General features: G+C 37.1%; 1 protein-coding gene across 1 annotated transcript in view; it reads right to left on the reverse strand.

Annotated features, from left to right (window-relative positions):
• Positions 1 to 6568, reverse strand: part of ROCK2 (Rho-associated, coiled-coil containing protein kinase 2) — a 169228-nt gene that overhangs the window by 76146 nt on the left and 86514 nt on the right. The gene's annotated exons all lie outside the window — the stretch shown is intronic.

A 6568-nucleotide genomic window follows, 5' to 3' on the forward strand; every position in this document is an offset into this window, starting at 1 on the left:
CGGTACGGGGGCAACACTGAGGGTTGCGATCCGTTGCCGGACACGGAAAAAGACAAAAGACAAAAAAAAAAAATCATACGTTGGTGGACATTAATAGAACTTGGCTGTACCTGCTGTATGAAAAGACATTTTCAAAGATGACTATGTAAAATCTTTTTACAAATCAGTTTTAACAAATGAACATTTGCATTCAATTGTGATAATAAACACTAACTGCAAGCCCCAAGTAAGCAAAATGTTATTACCCCAGAAAAGAATTTTTCTTCTCATTAGTAATTATGTATTTTTAAAAATTACAGTTATTACTGGATCTTGAATTTGATCAATAAAAAATTTCTACAAATTTGTGTTCTCGTTATACAAGTATCTCCATAACACCTTCAATTTTGCTTCTTGGGCTGCACAGCCTATTTACAAAGAGTTTGCCAATTTCTGGTGCAATTGAAACAAATTGACCATGTAACTACTGAAGCTGGGTGAAAAGTACATGGGGATTCAATACACTTTCTACTTTGGGATGTGTTTGAAATTTATCATAATAAAATCTGAAAACTAAAAAATGTATCATTAAATATATTGAAATTTTTTCTTGAAAGATTGGCAGGCAAGTTCAATCAAGCCTCATGGAATTTTATATAAACTGTACCAAAGCACAGAAAAAAGTGGTGTACTTCCCTATGTCTACCAGAGTAATCTCACCATAATACAAAACCCAACAAGAGCCCATGTTTAAAAATTAAATTAAAGGTCAAATATGCAAATATAACATGCACATAGATGCAAAATTACTTAACAAAATATTAGTAATCAAAGTCAGTATCCTATTTAAGAAAACGTCACATTATACAAATAAAGATTTACTTTAGATTTTACACTATTTATTTTTTTGTGCACTGTAATAATTGGTTAAACAGAAAACATTTTAAAAGATACTGAAAGTGTCATTTCAAATACTTTTAAAAATAACATCACTACTGATAAAAGCTATTTGATGAGTTAGGAAAGATGATCAGGCAACAGATCCTTTACCTGTCTTGACCAGAAAGTTTCAAACATCAGACAGTTAAACAGTAGAGGTATGATATGGATTGTGTTCTCCAAGTTTTATTTATTAGTAGCTTGATCTTCACTGTGATTGTTAAGAGGGTGGGAAATCCTATTATGATAATTGAAAGAAGGGGCCTTGAATAGGTGATTAGATTCTGAGGACCATGCCTAATGAATGGATTAATAATGGTGGTCACGGGCGTGGTTCTGAGGGCTTTAAATGGACGGCATGTGAGAGTCTCTCTCTCACTCTCTCTCTGCTCAGCCATTTTGCAATGTGATACCCTGCATCACTGAAGTCAACTCCAAAGAAAGCTCTCACTAGATGTGTTCCTGGACTTTGGACTTCCCAGACTCCAAAACTGTAAGCAATAAATTTTGTTTTCTTACAAAGTACTCAGTCCTAGATAATTTGTTAGAAGCAACGGAAACTGACTAATATAGAAAATTGGTACTGGAGAAGTGGGGTATTGCTTATAATAGATACTTGAAAATGTGGAAGCAGCTTTGGAACTGTGTAATGGGCAAAGGATGAAAGAATTTGAAGGAGCAGGCTAGAAAAAGCCTAGCTGCTGCTGTGAGTTTAGAAGATAAAGAAAACCAGGGAAGGTTTAGAATGTTTTACAGACTGGTTAAATGGTGGTGACAACACTATTAGAAATATGGACAGTAAAGGCCATTCTGGGAAGATCTCAGATGTAAACGTGAAGAAGTTTATTGGAAACTGGGGCAAAGATCAACCTTGCTATGATATGGCAAGGAACTTGGCTACATTCTGTTCATGCCCAAAAGTTTAATGGAATGTGGAACTTAAAGTGCTGAACCAGGGTATCTAGCAAAAGAAATTTCTAAACAACAAAGTATTCAGGAAGCTACATGGCTACTTGCAATGACCTGCAATGAATTATGGTGGCAAAGGATACAACATAATGTCAAAATTTATAATTAAAAGGAAAGCAGAACATAAAGATTTGGAAAATCTGCAGCCTGACCATGTGGTAGAGAAGCAGAGAACATTTTCAGGAGAACAGTTCAATGGTGTAGCCTGGCTACCATTTGCTAAGTAGATTAGTAAAGAAGAAGGGGGTTATCAAGAGAAGGGAAAAAAAGACCTTGAAGGCATTCCAGAGATCTTGGAGGGTCTTCCCAGAGGACTAGGGAGACAGAAGGGTCTAAGGAAATAGGCCTGAGGCGTCCTCAACAGTCTCTCTGCCTAGGGCCACTTCAGGAAACTGCTTCCAGCCCCAGCACCCCAGCTGCTTTGGCTGCTCCAGCTCTGGCTAAATTGGCCCCAGGTGTGTCTGGACCCATAGCTTTGGAAGATACAAGCCTGAAGGCTTGGCTGCATCCATGTGGTATTAAGTTTGCAGGCTCCCAGAACGCCAGAACTGTAGAGGCTTGGGAGCCTCCACCCCTATTTCAAAGGATGTATGAAAAGCCTGGGGGCCCAGGAAGAGATCTTTTCCAGGGACGGAGTCACCACAGACAGTGTTGACTAGAGCAATGCCGAGCAGAAAGGTGGGACTGGAGTTACAGCAAAAAAAACCCACACCAGCATCATGCCTAGTGGAGTTGTGGGAGCAGGACTGCCATGGAGATCCCATAACTGTAGAGCTACCAGTGTGCAACAAAAGCCTGTGAGATTTAAAGCCTGGCCTCAGACCAGGAAAGCCAGAGAAGCAGAGTTGCCTGAGGACTAGGAGACCCAACCCCAATACCAGTGTACAGAGGAAATCGAACATGGAATTAAAGTACATGATTCACCAGCTCTGAGATTTAATGCCTACCCTGCTGGGTTTCAGACTTGTTTGGAACCTGTTACACCTTTCTTTTGTCCTACTTCTCCCTTTTTGAATGGTAATATGTACCCTGTACTTGCCCCACCATTGTATCCTGGCAGTAGACAACTTGTTTTGATGTCACAGATGGGATTGTGAACTTTGTACTTGGTAGCTGAAACAAGTTAAGACTTTGGGAGTGGAATGAAGGTATTTGCCTGTGAGAAGGACATAAACTTTGGGGGCCACAGGTGGAATGATATGGATTGTGCCCCCCAAGTTTTATGCATCAGTAGCTTGATCCCCACTGTGACTGTTAAGAGGACGGGAAATCCTATTATGGTAAGTCAAAGGTGGGACCTTGAAAAAATGATTAGATTCTGAGGACCATGCCTAGTGAATGGATTAATAATAGTGGTCATGGGCGTGGTTCTGAGGGCTTTAAAAGGACAGCATGTGAGACTCTCTCTCTCTGTTCAGGGATTTCACAATGTGATACCCTGTGTTACCAAAGTCACCACCAAAGAAAACTCTCACTAGATGTATTCCATGGACTTTGGACTTCCCAGCCTCCGAAACTATAAGCAGTAAATTTTGTTTTCTTACCAAGTACCCAGTTCCAGGTATTTTGTCATAAGCAACAGAAACAAATTAATACAAGGTATATCCACTGAAGTTTAACATTAAAAAAAAAAAACCAACAAAGATGAAAAACCTATTATTCCACACTATCCTGACAAACTTAGCCAATTCCATTTTTTGTATTTTGCAACATCTACATATTAAAGTTTTCTTATGCATAAGTTTCTTCTGAACCTATGTTTGGGGGGTTGAGGATATGGCTTTACTGATCATCAGGCTCCATACAGAGAGATATGCCATATTGTTATGAGAAGACTTAATATTCCAAAATAAAGCAATCAAGAAATCCACCAATTAAAGCAATGTAAGTGAAAATTACAACTGTAATATTTAACAGTGCAGAGCTAACTCTATCTTCACCCTGAAAATTTTTAAGAATGAGCACAAAAATATTTTAAAAGGAAAACAATAAGACTTGCCTTACCAGATATCAAAACACAGTTGTCCCTCGGTATTCGTGGGGGATTGTTTCCAGGACTCCCAGTGAATACCAAAATTATTTAAAATGATGTAATATTTGCATATAACATACCTACATCCTCCTCGATACTTTTAATCATCTCTAGATCATTTATATGAAGGTTCTTCAAAAAGTTCATGAAAAGATTCATATTATCTTTTAATTTTATTTTTCCACCTACTTTCAAGTACCTTCACAATACCTATTACAGTGTAAATGCCACATAAATAGTTTTTATACTATTTCATTTAGGGAATAATGGCAGGAAAAAAGTCTGTACATGTTCAGTATTGACACAATCATCCTTTTTTTGGTCAATATAGGTTTACTGATTGTAACATACCACTCTGGTGCAGAATGTTGATAGTGGTGGGCGGGGGGGGGCTGTGCAGGGGGCATACGGGAACTCTACTTTTCATTGAATTTTCCTGTGAACTTAAAACTGCTCTAAAATATAAAGTCTATAAAAAAATATATATATTTTTTATATATATAAAATAAAAAATATATATTTTTATTCTTTCCTTCTCTTTTTTTCAATACATGGTTGATTGAATACACAGATGCAGAACCCAAAAATATGGGAGGCCAATTATATATGAAAAACTATAGAAATTAAAATATGATTTTAGCACAGGAACAAATAACAAATCAATATAATAGTACAGAGCTCAAAGAGAAATGCATGTTCATATGGTAATTTAGTCTATGGTATACAGGCCATTTCGTTCACTTCATGAGGAAAAGATGGACTTTTCTATAAATGGCAATGGGAAAACTGGCTGCTTATTTTGGAAAAAAAAAATTGCACTTCATATGAAAGAATAAATTCCTAGTGACTCAGAAGTAGATTCCCCTCTTCCAAAAAAATGAAAATATAAAATAGTTAAAGAAAATATAGGAAAATATTTTTATAATCTTGGGCATGGGGAAGATATTCCTCAATAAGAATCAAAATGAAGAATCTATAGGTTAGACTACATCTAAATTTGAAAATTAAATAAACAGACAAGCAATAGTCAAGAGAATATATTTCCAACTTATATAACAGAGGATCGATATCCAGAATCTATTACCATCAACAAATCAATTTTTAAAAAGTTTAAAAAATGGGATAAGCAATGTGTAAGTTGTACAAGAAATGTATAAGAAATACGAATTACTATTAACCATATGAAATATGCTGAACCTCCTAAGTAATCAAGGAAATACAAGTTAACGCAGTAACACCTTATTTCCCCTTATTTCTTATTTCAAATAATTACAATTTTCAGTATTTGCCAAAAATATGGTGAAAGAAAACATATATTGCCCAATTAGAGATAATGCAAATTTGTAAAAAAAACTTTTTTTACAAGGCAATTTGGTGCTATCAATCAAAACGTCCAATGTGCATACCATCTGACCTAGAAATTCCAAAGTTCAGAATTTATTCAAAAGAAATACTCTTGCATGTACTATAAGCATGGTTAATTCCATATCAAGGGCAGCAAATGTACAATATAGGTCTGGAACACTACAGATAACAAGCAAGCTGACAAAGACTATTAATGAGGTCTCAGGAGCCAATATGAATATGATTCCACTGGCCAAAGGTGTCACAGTTTGAGCATCAATAAGATGTTCAAAGGACTGAAATACATCAAATAGGCTTTAAGCCCATGAGTTCAAACTGATATTGCCCCTAAACTGGTCACCCTTACAAAATAAAAGGAAATTAATTCCTTATTTTGAAAACTGGTAAACACAAGGAAAAAATTAATCATTTATCCTGTCCTTCCTATGTGAACTGTACCAGTGGGTAATCTGTTAGTAAATACAGGAATATTCTTCTTTACAGAAGTATTCCAGTCACTATAATAAAGAAGGTATGACTGCACTGAAATTTCACCATTTTACAACCCTTAATAAAGTAATGGATTGAGACATACTGAGCACAAATAGCTGGTAACATAACAGAGTTAACCAGACATTAGCCTCCTGATAGAAGAACAAAACATTGCCTTTCAAGTAGTCCCCACCCCTAATTGAACTTGAATTTAATCAAGCCTCTATGCCTAACCACCAATTTTCAAAAATACAAATGAGAGAGAAATATGTTAAACCAAAACACAAAGCCAAAAATCAGCAAAATCCAGGTTTCTTCAACCTGGAGACAAAAGAAAACAGAAAATGGAAACTCTGGATTGAGCGACTAAAGATATACCTGAACTTAAATTTTGAAATGCCAAAACTAAGGTGTTTATGGGTACACACTTGGGAGATGAAATTACAAAGGAAAGCAGGAAAATGTTACCGTAAAAGGACACTAGAAAAACACAGCAAACTGGATATATAGTTTGAAAAAGAAAAACTCCTCTCTACTAGCAAAAGAATATAAGTTTTAAAACTGGGCCAATATTCATCTATTGAATTCAAAATCACAGTAAGAATATATCTCTAAGAAATACAGATGGGTAGGGCCGGCCCGGTGGCGCACGGCGGCGCTCCCGCCCGAGGGTTCGGATCCCACATACAGACCGGTTCCCGCTCACTGGCTGAGCGAGGCGCGGGAGCAACACCGAGGGCTGCGATCCCGTTGCCCGTCCCCGGCCCAGTACGGGGGCCACACCGCGGGGTGCGACCCGGTGCACGACACGGG

The sequence above is a fragment of the Galeopterus variegatus genome, unplaced genomic scaffold (assembly GCF_000696425.1).
Source record: "Galeopterus variegatus unplaced genomic scaffold, G_variegatus-3.0.2 Scaffold853, whole genome shotgun sequence".
Lineage (NCBI taxonomy): Eukaryota > Metazoa > Chordata > Mammalia > Dermoptera > Cynocephalidae > Galeopterus > Galeopterus variegatus.